Raw genomic sequence first — 21,662 nt, forward strand, 5'->3', positions numbered from 1 at the left:
CTGCTTATCCCCTTCCCCAATTTACTGTCCCTTCTATTATGTTCCCTCTCCTATCCCTTTCCCCCCTTCCTTCCAGCAGGGTAAAATAGATTTTCATATCCAATTGAGTGTGTTATTCTTCCTTAAGCCAAATCCCATGACAGCAAGGCTAACTCATTTCCTTTCATCTCCCCCCTCTTCCCCTCCACTGTAAAAGTTCTTTCTTCCCTCCTCCATGTGAAATGATTCACTACATTCCACCTCTCCCTTTCTTCTGCTCCCGGTGCATTCCATTCAACAGTAAATTTGATTATTTTTAGATATTCTCCCTTCACATTCAGCTCACCCTGTGCCCTCTGTCTATGTATATACATACATGCACATACATACATATGTATGTACACATATGCATACATGCACACATACACCCATGTACATATTCATACCTATGCATATATAATATATACATACATACATACCCATACATGCCTACATATATATTACTGCTAACTACCCTAAAAGGTCTCATGAATTACAAATAGTATCTTTCCATGTAGGAATGTAAACAGTTCAACTTTAATGAGTTCCTTAAGGCTTCTCTTTCCTGTTTACCTTTTCATGTTACTCTTGATTCTTGTATTTGAAAGTCAAATTTTCTATTCAGCTCTGGTCTTTTCAACAAGAATGCTTGGAAGTCCTCTATTTCATTGAATGACCATTTTTTTCCCCTGTAGTATTATGCTCAGTAAGGTAGGTAATTCTTGGTTGTAATCCTATCTCTTTTGACCTCTGGAATATCATATTCCAAGCCCTTCAATCCCTTAGTGTGGAAGCTGCTAAATCTTGTGTTATCCTGATTGTATTTCCATGGTACCTGAGTTGTTTCTTTCTGGCTGTTTGTAATATTTTCTCCTTGATCTGGGAACTCTGAAATTTTGCGAAATTTTGCTCTTTCAGGAGATAATCAGTGAATTCTTTCCATTTCTACTTTACCCTCTGGTTCTAGAATATCAGGGCAGTTTTCCTTGATAATTTCTTGGAAGATAATGTCTAGGCTCTTTTTTTGATCCTGGTTTTCAGGTAGGAAAATAATTTTTAAATTATCTCTCCTAGATCTATTTTCCAGGTCAGTTATGTTGCCAATGAGATATGTCACATTGTCTTCTATTTTTTCATTCTTTTGGTTTTGTTTTATAATTTATTGGTTTCTCATAAAGTCATTATCTGCTATCTACTCCATTCTAATTTTTAAAGAACTGTTTTCTTCAGTGAGCTTTTGAACCTCCTTTTCCATTTGACCAATTCTGTTTTTTAAAGCTTTCTTCTCCTCATTGACTTTTTGCACTTCTTTTTCCATTTGGGTTAGTCTATTTTTAAAAGTGTTGTTTTCTTCAGCATTTCTTTGGGTCTCCTTTAGCAAGCCGTTGACTAGCTTGTCATGATTTTCTTTTTTTTTTTAATTTAATTTAATTTTTTTTTTAGTGTTTTACAATCATTACCATAAAATTAAGATTTTATCCCCCCCACACCTACCCCTCACTACCCCCCTCCTTCCCACGACAGCATACAATTCTGTATAGGTTCTACATATACTTTCCTATTGAGCACATTTTCACTATAGTCATGCTATGTGGTCGAACTAAAATAAATGGAAGAAATCATATAACAAATCAAAACATGAAACACAAAAACACACACACACACACAAACATGATCTGCTACATTCTGTGAATTTGTCATGATTTTCTTGCTTTGCTCTCATTTCTCTTCCCATTTTTTCCTCCACCTCTCTTACTTGATTTTCAAATTCCTTTTTGAGCTCTTCCATGATCTGAGACCATTGCACACATTTTTGGGGGAGGTTTTAGATGTAGAAGCCTGGACTTTGATGTCTTCTTCTGATGGTATGCATTGTTCTTCCTTATCCAAAAAGATGGAAGAAAATACCTGTTCACCAAGAAAGTAATCTTCTATAGTCTTATTTTTTTCCCTTTTGGGGGCATTTTCCCAGTCAGTCACTTGGCTTTTGAGTCCTTTGTCAAATGGAGGGTATACTCTGTGGAACTATAAGTTCTCAGTTCCTCCAAGGTAGCACAATCAAGGCAGATGAGTTTACTCCTCTCCTGGCCTGCGAGCATCCACAAGCACTCTTTTCTGCCCTGGAACTGTGAGTAGGATTCCCTCTCCCCAGCCACCACCAGCTCCTCCATGCCAGCACTCCTCCTTATCCCAGAACTGCCACTCAGGGCTGAGATTTAGATCAGCTTCTCAATTCCCCCAGGGTCTTTAGGCCAAGGGCTCCAAAAGTGGACACTGTTGCCACAGTGGCTGCTGCCTACCTGGGGCTGGGGTTGGGGATGGGGCCAGACTGAGTTCCCCTCTCAACCAGATGAAAGAGCTTTCTAACTGACCTTTGGATCTGTCCTGAGTGTTTGTGAGCTGAGAAATCTGGGAACTGCAGCTGCTACCTATGAATCTACGCCCTGAAGCCTGCTCCTGTCCTGTCCATTCCATGTGGCCCAGGTTGACTTGTGCTCCACTCTGAGCCCAGTGTGATAGACCTTTCCTGCCAACTTTCCAGGCTGTCTGTTTCACTCTATCATTTTGTGGTTTCTGCTGCTCTAGAAGTTGTTTACAGTCATTTTTTAACAGGTATTTTATGATCTATGGGGGGAGAGCTAGAGGAGGTCTGTCCTTCCCCTCTGCCATCTTGGTTCCACCCCTTCTCGGTTTAAATCTAAAAGCCCATGGGGTACCAGAACTCAAAAAGAAGAGGAAGGGGGGATGGGAAGAAGGAAAGGATGGAGAGGGCATAGAAATGGGAAAGGGGAAGAAGGCAAAAGAGAGAGGACAGACCAGTGAACCCTGGAATGCAAGTATCATTTGGTTTGAAGTGAAAGGACAGATGAATGCCTTCATCCACCTTCTGGGGAGCTGGGGAGGAATCCATCAGCAGGAGAAAGGTTAATTTGCTTGCTTAGAGAGCAGCTGAGGGAGAAGGGGATATTCAATCCTGGATCACGCAATAAATGAGGCCCATTGATGTGGAAAATATTTGCCTTTGAATCACTGTTGGCCTTTGGCTTTATCATAGGTAGTTGGAGGAATTTAGGTATTAATTACATTTGGCAAAAGCCTCATGTGTTCACGGTTGGGTTTTTTGGGGTTTTTTTTTTTTTTTTGGTTCTATGGTAGGTAGTTGGAGGAATTTAGGTGTTAATTATATTTGGCAAAAGCCTCATGTGTTTACTGGTTGGGAGCTTATGTGTGGGTTCAGGCACGTGTGCAGGAGTGTTGATCTCCACCGCCTTCAGAGTGTGGAGTACTCATGTGCCGTGTGTGTGAGTGTGTGTGTGTGTGTGTGTGTGTGTGTGCCTTGCATTTCTCCATGTTTCTCCTTTGTGTGTTTCTGTCAATATGTGTGTTCTAAAACATTAGCTCTGGTCTACTGAGGTGGCTGCTCTATTACTTAACCACAGAGGAAAGGAAATCATTTTAATTGGCTAAGGATTTCTTGTGGCACAGTGGAAAGTACACTGGGTAGGAACATTGGAGCAGAGCTGCAAGGAACCATAGGGGCTGAGGACAACTGCCCTTGATTTTATGGAGGGGGAAAATGAGGCATGGACTAAACCACAACCAAGGGCGGACCCCTCCTCCTCTCTGCACCATACTTTGAGAACTACTGAGCTAGGGGAATCAGGCAGAGGTGCCATATGATCTGAGATGTGAAGGGAAATAGGGCTTCTTCAAGTCAGTGGGAGCAAGGACTGCGCCCTAGGGAGGGGGTTCATCCAGCCTGTATGAAGGCAGACATGGGTGATGGGGTGTCATGTATGCGAGCAGAGACAATCACAGAGAAGGCAAGCAACAGCGTAAAATCAATGAATAATTTATTTGCCCTATGCTGGTTTACCAGGGAAGGACAAGGTTTTCCAAAATACCCCTGGGGTAAGGATGAAGATGTACTCTGCCTGGCAAACAGGAGGTATTTAATAAATATTAATCATATCGGAGGTAGGGGCTATTAGTATCCCCATTTTACAGATGAGGAAATTAAAGAGATTAAGGTACTTGCCCAGGATCACACAACTAGGGAATGTAGGGAAAGATGCAAACTTGGATCTTAATTTCAATTCTATCACACTGTGCTGCTGAGCTGAGCTACATTTAATTCTTATTGGTCCTAGGAAGCAGTTCTCTCCTGTCTATCCTATTGGAGAATAAGAATTCCTTCCTGGATATGAGGTTTGTCTTCCTCATCAGCATCTAGGCTCTGTGTGGGCAGTAAGGTTGGATTGCCCAGTAGGCATAGAAGGCTAGGGATGCCCAAGGTGAATAGAAGAGTAAAGGATAGTCTGGCTCATTTTTGTCTAATCCAAGACCCCAAAGCCCTAAGGGTGACAACTGAAGGGGTAGCTTCCTCCTTTGCCTTCCTCTTCCCTTGTCCAAAGCCTGTGCATTGTCAGAAGGGACCCCACGGGGAAGTAAACTGAGTCCCAGAGAAATGAACAGACTTACCTGAGACACTTTCCTAGATCTAGGGCAAGAAGGAATATTCTCTTCATTTCCCTGGGCCTAATTTTCCTCATCTGTAAAATGAAAGAGCTAGATTTGAGGACCTCTAGGGGATATGGGGGATAGAAGGCTGGACTCAGAGTGCGGAAAATCTAAGTTGAAATCCTACCTCATACATATGCTAGCTCTGTGATGCTAGGCAAGTCCAACGACCTCTCTAGGCTTGATTTTCTTAATCTGTAAAGTGAGGATTTAGACTTGATGGCTTCTAAAGATCCTTCTAACTCTAAATTTAGAAACCTAGAATATTCCAAACATGCCTTCTGCCTCTTTTGTGTTTTGTTACCCCCCGTTAGATTGTATGGACCATCTTTCTTTTTTCCTATGTGTATCCCCAGTATTTAGAATAATATCTAACACATAGAAGGCATTCATTAAATATTTACTGACTGATTCCTATTGACTTATTGACTGGCTAGAGAGGTAATGGGCTACAGAGATGGAACAAGTCTATATTTTTGGATGTGACCAATGTGTTGATTTACTTTGCTTAACTTTATTTCTTTGTTCCAAAGGGGAGCTCTGGTGGGAAATAATAATGCTTAATTAAGCACATGTTTAAAAACACTTATTGAATTGTATCAAATTGAATAACGGATAAATTGTACTGAACTTGAAATCATGATCTGTGGTCAAATTTTGATGCTAGTGTTCCTGGCTCTCTGATACAAAGAAGAGGGTCAGTCGTAAAGACTCAGATGGTGTTTTCAAAGACATAGTTGCTTTTAATTAGCCTGATAGCACAGAATCATTGCTCAGACCTTTGGTGTTTTCCGGGCTAGAGATCTCAGGCATCTCTCAGCATAGTCTAACAAAAAGACTTCCCCAGTATAATAGAAATGCAAGGGGAAAGATACCCAGGAAAAACAGACCCACCCACCCCTCCCTCTCACCCAGCTATCCTACTCAGCTGCAAAGAAATCCCTGGCTTTCTTTACTTCCCCTTGTATATAGCATTCTAAGATTCTAGATGTTCTGGTCTTGTCTCTAGTATTCCAGGATTTTGTGGTCCTATTTCCAGCAATCTACAAGTTTCAGGGTCATGGGCCAAATGTCATGGGCCTAAAATGCCCCCCAGAGGGTCTATTTCTGCCTGCATCGACTTGCTATACTCAGGCAGCCCTGGAACGTGAGGGAGGCTGGTGACTTCTGTCTTCCCACCCCCATAACTCAGCTGCTCTGGCTTCCTTAAAAGCCATGTGATGGAGAATAAGTCCCTTCCCCTTAACTGCGTCTTAGCTTTCTCTCCGATACATGGGGATGATTGTACTGCCAACTTCCCAGGGTTACTGTAAGGATTCAGTGAGATAAGGAATGAATGTAAAGTGCCATATGAACCTATCCTGGGGTAGACTTGATGGGTAAGGATGGAAGAGGAATAGAAGACCCAAAGGGCCTGCCTTTGAGGATGGGAGTTGGAAGGACCCTTAGACATCATCTTGTCTTGCTCCCTCCTTGTACTGCAGAGCGATTTGCTCAGTAACACAGAGGTAATAAGAGACGGGTTGGGGGCTCGGATCCTGGTCTTCTGAGCCCCTCTGACGCAGGACACCTCTGGTCCCCAGCTGCCACAGGATGACTTTCTGTCTATATCTTGTACATGTACTAGTTACTGACATATTGTCCCCCTTATGCTGTGAGCTCCTTGAGGGGAATGACTGTTTTTATCTTCCCTTGGATCACCATTAGGGCTTAATAAATCTCTCCTGCCTTTATGAAGACCAGGGAACTGAATAACAGAGTGGAATGGCTTCCTAGTACAAGACTTCCTTCATGACAGTTGGAGGTGGTAGGGTAGAGAAGGGACATAGATGGAGGTGTTTCTTCATCCAGTTTCAGCAGGTGGCCAACACCCCCTATTTAGTGGAGCCAAACGTAGCACCATGACATCTCACCATGCTGGACAGAGGCTGGTATAGTAACCATGGTGTTAAGAATTTAGATGTTGTTTAAATCATGGCTCTTCCACTTACTGCCCTTGGGACCTTGGCCCTATCTGAGCCTCAGTTTCCTCATTTGAAAAATGAGGCAGGTGGACTATGTAACCAGATTTAAATTTATGATCTAATGATCCCCAAACCTGTCACTTAGAAATGTTCTATACAGAGACAGACTGACCAATTGTCAGGGAGGGGTTGCTGAATTGGTGAAATGATGACCTCTCAAGTCTCTTCCAAGGCTGTTTCTCAAGACTGTTGGAATGTAGGATGTTCAGATTCTAGGATTTCATAGCTATATAGCTGGACTTCTAAGATTCCACGAATCTAGGATTTTTAAGATTTCAGCATTCCATTATTTCTATTCTAAGATTCCAGGATTTTATGAATTTGTTTCTAAGATTCAACAAATCTGGAATCCTGGGATCCCAAGATTCCTTTGTTCCTGTTCTAAGACAGGATTCTATGGTGTTTCTAAGATTCTAGGTTTGTATGGTCTTTTCTGAACACTGTGTGATGGAAAGAGTATTGGAATCCACGTCAGTAGATTTGAATACAAGTCCAGGTTGGACCATTGACTAGCCGTGGGATCTTGGGCAAGCCTCTGAGATCACCATTTTAGTTTGCTTTTAAAATAATAGTAAGCATAACACTCTTGGCTTGCTTGCTTATGTGTTTGTTTCTTTTAGAGAAAATGCACTTTAAATATATATTTTTTCTTCCTGTGTAACTCAAAACAGACTTCCAGGAATTTCATGACAGCAGCAACGTGGGAGTTGGGTCCCATGATGGCCCAGGACCAAGCCTGCCTCAGCTCAGTTTCCAGAGCAGCTGCTGCAGGGGGAGGAGGGAGATGACTCCATCACTGTCACTCCAAACAGGCTGTGATTGATGGGCACCTATTTTTCTGCATGTAAGAAAGAAGGAGGTGGGAGGAAGGAGGAGAAAAGAAGGAGAGATTGAGAGAAGCCAGTAAGAAGGGAGGTGAAAGAACGGGGAAGCTTTGAGGTGGGTGGCAACACCTTCACTGCCTAACTTGTTTTCTAGGGAACAAATGAGATGACTGAATAAAACAACTGTGTTTCCAGGGAAGAGCTTCCCCTTGGGCCATTCCCCTCCAACAGGTGGAAAGGGAGGAACTGAAAAGGGCTGGCTGCACCAGCCCTGACCTGAAGCAGATAGCTTCTGCCATGTCCAAGAACGTCAGAGGTGGGAGGGAGCTTAGAACAAGGAATGTCAGAGGTGGGAAGGGCCTTAGAACAGAGAATGCCAGAGCTTGGAGGGGCCTTAGAACAGGGAGTGTTACTGCCCAGGGAAGGAGTTGAGAGCATGAAAGTTCAGAATTGGAAGGGCCTGATAACATGGGATGTCTGTATCTAAAGGAGCCTCAAAGATTACCCGTCCTTGCTTTGCAAACTAGGACTTAGTCCCTGTGAGATAAGGTGACTTTGCCTAGGGTCCCATCAGGGACCATGAGCTCTAGTCTCCTCCCTCCCAGTTCAATGTAATTGGGACTGCCTCCTGAAGCCCCAGAGTTACTAAGGGTTTGCTCTGTTCCCTCCCCCTCCTCATCTCCCAGAGCAGACTTTAAAGGTAGGAGACACTTTAGAGCAACCTCTCAGAGCTGGGCTGGTTCTAAAGCTTTCTTGCTAGTCTAACTTTTTGATTTTATGGAGGAGGAAGAAAAGTTAAATGACTTCTCCAAGAACACACATAGAGAAGTGGAAAGCTGAGATTTGAACCCAGGTTCTCTGAATACAAATCTAGCCCATTTTCCACCTATGTGGAGGGTAGAGTTGGTAACTGAAGTCCCTTCCACCAGGAGATCTCTGATAGTATGATCCTAAATACTTTAACCTCTCAATTTCAGTTTCCTCATCTGTAAAATGAGGGCAATAGGCTAGGTAGTCACTGTGGTCCCCTCTAGGTCTAAATCTGTGGTCCTAGAACTTTGAATTTGTCCTCTGGGCTTTCTGAAGTGGTGTGGTTTATTGAAAGAGCTCCAGCTTAATGGTAAGATGTGAATCCCACATCTGTAACCTGTGGTTCATGGCACTGTACCTCTCCAAGACTCAATTTTATCAACTCTAAAATGAGAAGAGGACTAGATATCTAAGGTCCTGACTAGGGTACAGGGGGAAGAATCCATGCTCTAAAATGGATGAAGAGGAAGGTAGTGGGAAAATCTTGAGTACAAGAATACTGGGCTCAAGTCCTAGCTATGGGCATCATTAGCTTTATGACCTTGGACAAGTCAATTTTCTTCTCTGAACTTAAATTTCCTCATGTGTAAAAATGGTATTTTCCTGCAGTAGAGAAAAGGGCTGCTTAAACCTTAAAGAATTATAATGTAAGCTATTATTATTCTCTTGTGGCCTTACCTTTCTCGTACCCTCTTCAACCTAAAAATTTCCATTGGAAACGGACCAGTAAAATAATTTACACCAAGGTGTTAGTGACTGATGCTGACAAGGTGTTAAATCTTCTTAAAGGATTTACATTTTAAAGAAGGACAATTTCTTTGTGGAAAGAAAAAATCACAAATCTATGGCCCCAAGAGACCCTAGGGGCCAGTTAGTCCAACACTCTTATTTTACTCAGATAGGAAAGTGAGGCAGAGAGAATGGAAAGTGATTTCAAATCATAGACTCAAAGAGCTAGAGCTAGAGTAGACTTCAAAGGTCAACTGGTCCAAACCCCTCATTTTACAGAGGAGGAAGCTGAGGTCTCTAGAAAGTAAAACTCTCTAGTGGTTCACTCTCAGGCACTAGTGAGGGAGGTATTTGGAAGAGGGGCCTTTCTAGAACTCACAAATATATTGCTCAGATAAATGGCCCTTCAGAAAGGCTGACTGACAGAGGCTCATCCCTTGCAACGCAACAAGGTCTCTGGGGTGGGATGACAGGACAGTAAGCTGGAGGAGATGGAGAGGAATTGGGGGGTGAGCTGGGAGGGGATGGAGAAAAAAGATGGGCAGTGTTTATCCCTTCTCCCCCCAAGGCTCTTTAAATAGGATCATTCTTCATTAGCAGTGTAGGCTTGGAGTGGGATCAGGCACTGCCAGGGAACAAGTCTGCCTCACGTTTCATTGGTTTCAAAACCATTTTGTTTCTTTGTCATCTACTGAACTCTGAGGATGCATGAGAGATTTGCAGATGAATTCCTGTCTCTGAAGGAACATACTGTTAGTAGGGGGAGACGATATGCACACAAACACCAAATATGGGAAAGACATGAGATTTCTTTGCCCCTTGTTCAGTTGTGGGAACTCTCTTCACTAACATTCATATCCAACTCATCTATGACTCTCCCTACCTCAAGTCTCTCCCCACTCCAGTCAATCCTCCACTTAGCTGCCATATCCTTCTCCTCTTCCTCCTCTTCCACTTTCTCCTCTCCTTCTTTCTCTAGCTCTTCTTTCTCTTTCTCCTCTTCCTTATCTACTGAACCTGTGTAGGGAGTGCCAGGTGAGAGACTCACTCTCCCAGAGCAGATCAGCACTGGTTTTGAAATGGAAAGACTTAGACGGCAGTCTAGGGGTACTTAAAGATTAAATGACCCTTTTGTTGTCAAACAGACAACATGAAGGATCATAAATTTTAGAGCTGGAAGGAATAGCAGAGGCCATGAAGTACAACCTCCTTATTTTAGAGAAGAGAAAACTAAGGCACAAAAAATGTAAAATGATTTACCTAGCTTCACAAGTGCTTATGGGTGAACACTAGGATTTGAATGGTCATCCAAACTCCAAGACTTAGCTAGATAGCTGCTGCCCCATGTAGCTTCCCTAGGACCCTCATTAAAACAAATAGAATCAATAGAACTTAGCATATACTTGGCATTAGGGATGAGGGAGAGGAAGAAGTAAGAGAGAGTTTGTCATGTGGGTGTGGTGGAGAGTATGATGGCTGGTAGCCAGTCAACTAACAAGCATTTATTAAGTATCTATTATGTGCTAGACACCATACTAGACAGTACCTACTCTTAAGGACCTCACAGTCTAATGGAACATTTCCCCATCACCAAACACTAGAAACTATCCAACCAGCTTGGAGGAAAAGCTTAGACTAGGTGTCATCACTTACCCCAACCCTCTCCCCACCATTCATAGCAGAGGGAAGGGCTGGGTATGAGAGAATGAGGGAGGGAGGGAGGGAGGAGAATGGCCTTGGTATCAAGGCTGGGAGGAAGGTATTTATAGAAGGGGAAAGAAAACACTGTGGATTGATTTTGGGTCAGAAGGACAACAGGAAATGAGCAGTGCATGGTGGAGGCATTTCTCAGGAGGGAGTGGATTGCTATTTTCATTTTTTCCCCTGTCAACCCCACCTCCCCCTTCTCCAAGCCACCATCCCCTTTTATCTCTATGCCACAAATATAAAGTAGAGACTTTTGTCCTTTAGGGTTCTTGAAATCCCTTCGAAGCAATAGTGTGATATAGTGGGTAGAACCCTGAACCCTGAGTGAGAAAATAAATGAAAATCTTGAACTGGAAATGTATTAGCTGTGTTAAGGGAAGTGTGGTACAAGGGAAAGAAATCAGAGGGGCTGGATTCAAATTCTGATCCTATCACTTGTGATAGAATGTAAGATGCTTGGGGACAGGGACTGTTTTATTTTTATTTTTGTACCTTCAACACTGAGCCCAGTGTCTGTAGCGTGGCAGGTGTTTAATGAATACTTGTTGGGTTGAATTGATTGAGTATGACTCCAGGCAAATCCCTTAGCTTTTCCGGGTCTCAGTTTCCTCATTTGTAAAATTTGAGAGTTGAATTAGAAGACCTTGAAGTTTTCTTCTATGATGCTAAGATCCTAGTTATTACTCATATGACTTTGAGCAAGTTAATTAGCGGCTCCCAGCCTCAGTTTCCTCATCTGTAAAAGGAGGGGGTTGGGCGAGATGATTAGGTCTGTGAAGATTGATGATTCAATGTGGCACAGTGGAAAGAGCCCAGGCCCCGAGTTTGAATTTTTGTTCTACTATTCTTATCTATGTGACCTTAAGTCACATTTCCTTCTCTCTCCAATGACAGGATTGGATTGGATGACCCTTGAAAATCCAGACCTGCATGAATGAACCTAGACAGCCCACTTAATCTCCCTGAGCTTGAGTCTCCTTATCTTAAAATGGGGGACAACCGTGCTTGCACACCCTGCTCCTTGCAGTCAGTGAGTGCCCCCCCAACTTGGATCTCTAGCTCTTCCTTCTTTCTCCCTCCCCCCTTCTCCATTGTGCCATGTCTAGCCTCCTGAGAGCCAAGCTCCAGGGCAGAGCCACCAAAATAAATTGGTGCTCAGATCTTCAGTGAGCTGCTAAACATCTATCAAGCACCTACTATGTGCCAGGCACTGTCCATGGCTGACCAGGGCTGTAAATGTCACCCCCTCCCTATGACATTTAAGGGCGCTGGTGTGGGTGAAGTTTCACTGCTTCCTTTAGCTGGAAGAGGGAGACGGAGGGATGGGAAATTTCCAGCACCGTGCCTGCAAGTCGAATTGGGGGAAGGGGTGGAGAGAGTGGAGGGGGGATATTTTGGGTAAACACCGATTCCATGCTTTTCCAAATATATTTCTCACACCCCCTAAGCAGGTGACTACTCCACCTCACCATAAGGCCCGTTCTGTGAATTTCCTCTGTGAAATGTCTCTGAGATGTGGGGACTGGACTGGGACTTAAGAGGTGCTTCCCTAGCATGGAAGCAGAAGACCTGAGCCTTTATTCAGGTTCTGTTATTGATAGAGTGAGAGATCCTGGGCAAGTCACTTGTCCTGTCCATGCCACAGTTGTAAAATGAGGGAGTTGGACCAGGTGCCCTCTAAGGTACATTCTATCTCAAGATCTATGATCCTATGTCTGCTCTGTGCCTCAGTCTCTTCATGTGTAAAATGAGCTGTATGTCCTACATGAGACCTAAGAAATCTTCCATTTCTAGCTTCAGTTTCTTCATCTATAGAATGGGTTTATTAATCAGATGTGCCATGCCTACCTCATAGCATCACCATGCATAATGGTCATCCAGAAAGAGACATCTAGGTCCATAGAGTCAATTCCCTTATTATACAAGTATCTGTGGTTGACACAGGAATAAAGAGGCTGGCAGAGTATCACACTTGTCTTGGGGTTTACTCAGTTCACCAGTGAGAGAGCCCCACCCAGCCTTTGGGAGACTCCCCACAGGAACCAAATGACAAAGCTTATATCATATATCTTTAAAGCACAAGGGGGCAGGGAGGCTTCAAATGAAAGGAGATTGAATTGGGACGGAATATTGCAAGGGCTGACTGATTTGATAAGATACCTTGACCTGAATGACCAAGCAGATTCCTGAAATCAGGAAACCTTTGACGTCTCTCTGTATAGATGTTATTACACAGGATGTTCGGGGCTTGGGGGGAGGGGGGGGCGGGAAGGTGTCATTGGAGTGGTGAGCATGGCAACAAGGTCCTTTAATTGGTGTGCTAATGCTTAACACAAGATGGGGCGAATTGTGCTCACTTTACCAAGATGGAGGCAGTTATGCTCAGTTTGTGACAGGATAGGATTGCATACGATTTGACCCTAGGTCTTCCTGACTCCAGGTCCAGTGTGCTAGCCACTATCCCACACTGCCTCTCTAGGATCAAGGCCAGCTCATGAGCACATAAGATTTTTGGGAAAAAAGCCTGATCTTTCCATGGGTCATTAAGGGTGAGAGGGTAATGGAAGCCCCAGTTCTGGTCATTTATGGCCAGATCCTGCAGATGAACTCATCTGGCTTCATTCATATTATAAACTTCTCAGCCTTCACATGTTCCCTTGTTCCCCACAAAACCCAGCACAGGGCTGAACAGCGGAGGATCTCAATATATACTGGTGACCTAGAAAAGGAAGGAGGGAAAGGAGGAAAGGAGGAAGGGAGGAAGGGAGGAAGAAAAGGAGAGAGGGAAGAAAAGGAAAGAAAGGAGGAAGGTAGAACCGAAGAAGGAAATGAGAAGAGTGAGGGAGAAGGAAAGAAAGAAAGAAAAAAAAGAAAGAAAGAAAGGAAGAAAGGAAGAAAGAAAGGAAGGAAGGAAGGAAGAAAGAAAGAAAGAAAGAAAGAAAGAAAGAAAGAAAGAAAGAAAGAAAGAAAGAAAGAAAGAAAGAAGAAAAAGTCCAATCCTCTCATTTTATATATGGAGGAGTTAAGTCACTTCCCTAAGGTCCCACAGCTACTCTGGGCCAGTCTGGGGCTACCCTTATGGAATGGCACTCTCTGAACTGGAAGAGACCTCAGAAGCCTTTGTACCTGAACAAAAAACCCCTCTTCAACAGCCCTTCAAGATGTCGTCCAGCTTCCACAGGAAGATCTCCCGTGAGGGAGGCAGCCCTTCCTTCTCCAGACAGCTCCTTCTACCTGGCAAACTTGGAACTTAGAAAACTTCTCCTTGGAGAAAAGTTGCCTGGCTTCAGAGTCTGAGGACCTGGACCAACCCCATCTCACCACTCACTTCTTGTGTGACCCTGGGTAAGTCCCCTCCTCACTCTGCTCTTAGAGTCTTCATCTGTAAAAGGAAGATGCTTTGATTAAATATCCTCTTCCTCTCTTCTTAAATGGAAGAGCAGAAGCTAAATGCTGTCCTTTCTACCTTCACAGTCTCTCCTTTCCTCTTAGGTGGTAGGTGCATCCTAGGGCAGGACCTCATCACCTCTTGCCTGGACCACTGTGACAGTTTCCTAAACGTTCTCCCCACCCCCACCACCCCACTCCAATCCATCCTCTATTCATCTGCCAAACTGACCTTCCTAAAGCTCAGATCTGATTGTGTCATCTCCCTAATCAATAAATTTCAGTGGCTCCCTATTGCCCTCAGGGTCAAATGTGAACTCCTCTATTTCTCACTTAAAGACCTTCATAACCTGTCTCTTCCTACCTTTCTAGCCTTTGCTCTCCTCCATGCACTCTATGGTCCAGCTCTAGTGCCCAGTTTTTGTTTCTTGCATTACATACTCCATTTCCCATCTCTATGTCTTTGCACTGGCTATTTCCAATGCCTGGAGTACTATTCCTCCTCACCTCTGCTCCTTAGTTTCCTTTCTCCCAGACCCCCCTTCTCCCAGCTTCTGGAGCCTTTCTTTCTAAGGATACTTTCTATCTACTCTGGATATATCTTGTATAAACTTAATTCATGTTTTCTCCCATGTTAAAATGTAAACTGATTGAGGGAAGAGACAGTTTCTTCTTTTTCTCTGTGTTCCTGATACTTAGCACAGTTGTTCTTCAGTTGTTTCAGTCTTAAGGATACCATTTGGGGTTTTCTTGGCAAAGATACCAGAGTGGTTTGCCATTTCCTTCTCCAGCTCATTTTACAGATGAAGAAACTGAGGCAAACAGGATGAAGTGACTTGCCCAGGGTCACACAGATAGTAAGTGTCTGAGGCTAGATTTGAACTCAGGAAAATGATTCTTCCTGACTCAAGGCCCAGTGCTCTATCCACTGAATATCCTTTGTACATAATAAGCATTTAATACATTTCTTTTGCTTAAGAACGAGTCCTGGATGGCCTTACCTGCCTGTCTGGGTGCACTCAGATGATACCTCCTTTTCTTCCTTTTATCTTCTCTTTATTATTCCTGGCTGACTTGGGGGGCCATGCTACTGGATCTCCTAGAGAAGGCTTTCATTAACTCTGGGTTGTCTGCATAGAGATATGGTTACTACACTTTCTCTGTCATAATAGCCTGGGATTTGGACCATTAAATCCACCAACAATCCTATCACTCTCTCTCCTCCCCTCTCCCCTTTTCAATTCTCCCCTCCTCATCCTCCCCTCTCTTACGTTTCCCAACCTCCCCTCTTCCCCCTTCCTTCCCCTACTTTCTCCTTTCCAACACTTTCCTCTTTTCTTTCCCTTCCACTCCCCAAGAATGCCTTTTTCTCCTGATGCCTTCAAGTACCTCTTTCAGACTCTTTTTCATCCTACTCACTGGTCTGAACACTCCACACCATCATTTCCCTTCTATGTGACTGCACTGGCTGACCCCTCATGACTGAAAGGCAATCTCTCTCCTGATGAAAACAATTAGTTCCAACGACCATGAAGGTGGCCAAAGCGGAAGGCTGTGGAGCCCTTAGAGCTTGATCAGATATCAAAGATGCCAAGGTCATCCATTGTACCTCAAGTCATTGCCAGTCATCCTGACTTTTGTCCTTACATTGGACTTCCGTGACTCTGGAAGAGAGACTGAGGCTGAGACTTTGCACAGCTCTGCCTCCCTTAAACCCAATTCACACCCAAGTTGAGACATTATCCATGATGATCCTCTTCTCATCTCAGCATCTTAGAATCTTTGGTTTCCTTCAAGACTCAATCTACCTGCCCCCTTCAATAGGAAGCCTTTCTGAATCCCCTTAATTGCTAACGTTCCTTCCTCCCCAAACATCCTCTATTCATTTTGTTTATATTATGCAACACAAACATGTTGTCTTCTTAGATAGAATATAAGCTTCTTGAAGGCAGGACTCATTTCACTCTGTTTCTATCCCAGGCACTTAGCATAGTACCTGGCATGTACGAAGAACTTAATAAACGTTTGTTGATTGAGAAGTTCCCTCCCCTTTGGTAGTAGAAAAGGAGGTGGTGTAGAGAAAGAATGTTGGATTTGGGGGTCAGGAAATTTGGGTTCTAGGTCAAGTCCTGCTCTTAATTAGCTGTGTGACTTTAGACAAGACACTTCCCCTACTTGGGTTTCAATTTTTCTGTTCTGTAAAGTCAGGAGTTTGAGTTAGGTCAGTCTTTCCCAAACTAATCCGAACAGGGGACTGAAATATCTGCAAAAAGGAAATTGCAAATACTGACTTAGAAGACATGACAGTAAAGAATACAGAACTCCCCCATCCCCAACTCTACCTTTCCGAACTCTTGTGGGACCCATGGGAAGTCCGGGAGAGAGAGTTAGATTTGGAATCAGAAGACACAGGTTCAAATCCAACCACTGATCCATACTACCTATGTGACCTTTCAAGTCAATTAATTCTCTAAGCCTCAGTTTATGCATTTGTAAAATGAGAGGTTGGAAAAGACCAAGTTTAGCCCCAGAGAAGAGATATGAGAAGGGATACTTTTTAGAGGTGAGGGAATATGGCTGTGGAACACTGCATACAATGTCTGAATTTTTGTGTTGGTTAATTTTGCTGAACAGGTTTTTATTCTCTTTTTTATCCTTTGTCACGAGTGATACCTCTTGGTGAGGGGAAGTAAAACTGGGAAATGTACATTCTATAGAAACAAAAGAAATCACCATAATATTAATTTAAAAGTCTTCCATATTTTTTCTCTTAATTTTAAAAATTAATTTATTTTTAGTTTTCAACATTCACGTATTCATTTTTTTAAATAAGGAACCAGGTCTTCTGACTCAAGGCTCAATATTCTTGCCTTTATCCCATCTTCTTCCTGCCACAAAAGGGGGATATATTCTGTGATCTTCCAAGACTGAGAATCTGGAACAAAACAAAGATAATTAAGCCAATTTTCGCCCCTCCCCCAACTGCTATGTATTACAAGGCAAGGGAGAAGATCACTAGCATTGACATCTTCTCATAGAACCAGGGAATATCAAGGTATTCTGTCAATACTAAGAATCCTGTGTCATGATAGGTTTTCTTGGAAAGTAAGCTTCAGGAATGCTTTACAAAATGATTCCCCAAGGTCCTTTCTAGTACTATGGTTCCCTGGTGGGGGGAAGAGGGGAGAAAAATCCCCTACTCTTTCTTTCCCTTCATATTGACCTCTATCTCATCCCCTGGATCAAGAGTTCCCAGAATTTTAGAATCATAGAATCCTGTAATATTAGAGATGAAAGGGACTTGAGAGATCATCCAGTCCAAGACTCTTATTTGGCTAAGCAGGGTAACTAGGACCAGTGGATGGAAGGGTTACTCTTTTCTCTAGCTTCTTTGGGAAGCCTTGCAGGGCTGGCTATCTAGTACTATTTGTTCATGGGCCACCACCGGTGTGCTCCCTTTTAACAGTAAACTAGTAGGCATGAGTTAGCTTTTAGATGAGGGATTTACTAAGAGGTTATAGCAAGAAGAATTGGTACAAAACATTTTCCCCAGGACACTTTTTCTCACAAATACATACAAGGTACATGGGGAGAGAAGGAAGTACTTTACAGAAAGTACAGAGGTAGTGGTATACAAGTAGAGAGAAAACTTGAGTCAAAGAAATATTTCTAGATTCCTGACCCTGAAAGTAACTTTTCTCCCCTTGGAGAGTCCTCCTGAATTTTGCTGCCTGAAATGGCAGTGGTAATGTGAACGTTGCTCTTATGTTCAGCTGAGTTGAACTGCTACTGGCCTTGGCTGCTTTTCCATTGGATTGGGTGGCTTTGTTGAGATTGACCCTTTCTCCTGACCCTTCTGCTTCAGTGCCAAGGGGCGAGGGGGGTGTCCTACCATCTCTCCAGACCTTGCAATACTCAGAAAGCTACTGCCAGAGCATATCAATCTCTTGGTCACCTAAATAGGTGAGGCAGAAACAGCTACCACTGTTTGGGTGGGAGAGAGAGGCAGTTACTTTCTCACCTGGTTCTGGGGAAAAAGCTGTTTATTCCTACATGGCAAACATAGAGTCAATAGCAAATTGGAAGACTTTCTGGCATCATATGGTATCAAACCCTGAACTCTCCATGTAGTCAGTGGGATTGAAATCAGGCAAGGAATATCTGCATATGCATCAAAGACTGGCCCCATGACCCAGTGCCCTCATTCTATACTACAATGGTTTCCTACTACCTCTAGGATTAAATACAGACTCCTGTCCGTCTTTTAAAGCCATTTACAACCTGGCCCCAGCTACCTTTCCAACCTTACTCCTATTACTTCCTTTTCCCCATACTACAATCCAGCCAAACTGCCTTTTCTTGTTGTTCTTCATAATGTAAATAAACCTATCAGTTTATTTCTCACCTCCGTGCTTTTGTACTGGCTGCCTCATGCCAAGAATTCATTCCCTCCTCACCTTGGCCTCCTAGAGAACATTTGTTTCCTTTAAAACTCTGCCCAAGTGTCATTTTCTAGTGTCTTTCCAGACTCATCCTGCCTGCTAGTGCCCTTCCCCCAACCCCCACCCAGTGACTTTGTCCTTATCTTGTATATAGATTTCTTTCTCTGTTGCTTCCTGATAAAATGTAAGCTCATCAAGAGTAGACGTTGTTTTACTTTGCTCTTTGTGTTCTCCATGCCTAGCATAATGCTGTGCAGCAGATGTTAAAGAAATGTTTGATTGATTAGAGAAGAAAGGATGGATGGGAGAGAAATGACCGAGATTTAATCACCAAGACTGGTGACTGATGGTATGAGACCTGAGGGATTCAAAGAGGATTCATCGAGACCTCCCAGGTTGGGAACATGGGATTCAGGGGAAGATCTTTTTGATTGGAAACATTCTGTGATTTTTCTGGCCAGGGCCTGTGACTCCTGCTTAGTCAAACCTTGTACACTAAACAGCCTGAGAACATTCCTTCACAGACAAGTGCAGGGAGAGACAGACTGTTCTCAAGAATGCAGACAAGGAAGGCTTCTGGGGGTGCGGGGTTAATGGGTGATCACTCCTCTTGGGCTGGAACTTCAAGGAAGTGGAGGCTGTGGGTGATTTCAAAGAAGGGAGAAAGGCTGCCACAGGGGAAGGAAGAGTGAGGGAAGGATCAGGGACTGCCAGAGGAGAGTCCAGGAAAAGAACTGCCCGAGGGCACTAAGAGCTGATGGGAACCACAAGACCCTAGCTCTGGAACTGGGAGGGACTTTAGAGACCATGAAGTTCAATCCCCCCATTTTACAGATGAGGAAACTGAGACCTTCCTAATGGCTACATAGCATTTATATGTGATTATAGTCACTATTATATGAGTCCTTAAAAGGTACTTTTGCACATGCCTCTGCATTTGATTCTCATAAGAACTCTGGGAGATGGGCACCATTACCATCCCCATTCTAGAGATAAGGAAACTTAAGTGACTTACTCAGAGGGTGACACACTGAGTATGTGTCAGAGGTTGCATTTGAGCTCAGATCTTCCTGACTCCAAGCACAACCCTGAGCCAGCTGAACCCACATCTCTAATTCAAAACCCAGGGCTCGGTGTTATCTCTTCCTAGTTGTCCCACCGCATGTGCCTGGAGAGGGGATGTCCTCAAGTTTCTGAGCGCCAGTGCTCACACCTCTGGGTGGGTGAGAGATGCCTACAGGCTAACTCCACAGCCTAGCATTCAGTCCTATGTGTTGACTCCACTTACTTAGCTAACCTTAGGAATGGGGTGCAGTGGAAAGTACATGGACTTTGGGACCAAAGAATCCAAGTTTAGATCCTCATCTTATACTCTCTGTGATCTTGGGCGTCTCTTCTTGTCTCTACCGCTGTCTGTAAAATAAGAATTCTATCCATTTAGACTCAATGACTGATCTAGCATCAGTTCTCAATGCTCTCTGGTACAATGTAAAAGCATTGGCTCCAGGTCACAGGACCTGGATTCAAATCCTATCCCAGCCTCTGAGGTTCCTTCCAGTTATCTATCTGATCCTATAGTTCTCCCATCTCTGACATTCCCTGCTCTTAGATTTCTCTTAGTTCTGACTTTCCCTGTCCTAAGCTCCCTCCCAGATCTGACTTTCCCTGTTCTAAGGCCCCTCCTAGCTCTGACATTCTCTGTTCTAACTTCCCTACTAACTCTGAAATTCACTGTTCTAAGCTCCTTCTCTCTGACATTCCATGTTCTAAGATTCTTCCCAGCTGTGCCATCACACATTGTAAGACCCCAACTATTCATGAGGTTCCATGTTCTACTATACCTACTCCTCCATATACAATGTTAGCAGGTCCCTCCCACAATCAGCCTGAGTCAAGTCTAATGAGGGAGGGAAATCTTCTGAAAGAAATCCAGAAGCATTTCAGTCAAACAGGCATGAGTTGGACCTTATCCAGAGCTGTGGATGACTTGAATCATAGCTTTTTTCCATTGGCAGGGAGAGCTGAGTACCAAAGATGCCTGTTTGTACACAGCTCGAGACTTTAAATGAACCACGAACAAAAACAAGGTTGGAAGCTATCCTGGGCCAAGAACACCAAGGGCTCAGCTCTCACTGAACTTGCCTCTTCCTCTCCCGACCCCCCACGCTCCTGCCCCTTGTCTCACTATTTGTTCTTCAGGGTTCTCCCAAGAAGGCTCGAGTTCTGGAGTCCAGTGACCTAATTCAAATCAAAACCAGACCAAGAGAGATGTTGATTTATTAAACCCAGTGAGAAAGACCATATGAAAATCCCCCAACAAAACTTTAATGTAAACTTTGATCGAGGTCAAGCCATGGTGTATCCCTTGACCTCCAGATTTTCAACTTTGGGGCACATTCCCTGGTTTAGGGATTCCCCTTCTGGCTCAGTCAGCAGCCATCTGGTACGTGCTCACTGAGAAGCAGGAAAAGGGATGCTTCTTCTCCCAAGAGCATTTATTTGAGACTGGATTTCTTTATTTGGCTGACCTCCCATTGCCAAAGTCAGTGGCTGCTCGGTTATCATCCTCCTTGACTTGACACAGAGAAATATCTGAATTCTGTCAGAAAGAGCCCTGATCTTGAAGTCAAAAGGCCTTGGGTTCTAATCTGGTGTCTCAAGGTCTCCATGAGGCCTTCCCCAATCAGTCCAGTAGTTAATGCATTCCATTTCCCAAATTACTTCCTATTTGCTTGGCATATAGTTCACATTGTCTTGGGAAGAAATAAGCAAAGTGAATAGACAACTGGCCTTAGATCAAGAAAAACCTGGGTTCAAGACCCAACTCTCTGCGTAGCCCTGGGTGAGCCACTTAATCAATCTCTCAGTGCCCCAGTATACCCTCAGAGACTAGAAGTCGAGGAGTAATCAGCAACCTGGATTGGAACAAGGAGTTTCCTATACCAATAAAAGCAGTTATTTCCCAGGGAAAATGCATATGTATTTGTTTATCTGCGTATGTGTATTATTAGAAGAATATAAAATAATATATAAACAGAAATATATAAATAAACTCAAAACAAATAAAAATAATATATTTATAATAATACATCATACAACACATATACAAATACAAATAAAATCAAAATAAATATTACATCAATATATAAATATAAATTAGGAAATGTAAAAGGCAGGAATAGTTTTCATTTTCATATGAA

The sequence above is a fragment of the Notamacropus eugenii genome, chromosome 3 (assembly GCF_028372415.1).
Source record: "Notamacropus eugenii isolate mMacEug1 chromosome 3, mMacEug1.pri_v2, whole genome shotgun sequence".
NCBI classification, from domain to species: Eukaryota; Metazoa; Chordata; class Mammalia; order Diprotodontia; family Macropodidae; genus Notamacropus; species Notamacropus eugenii.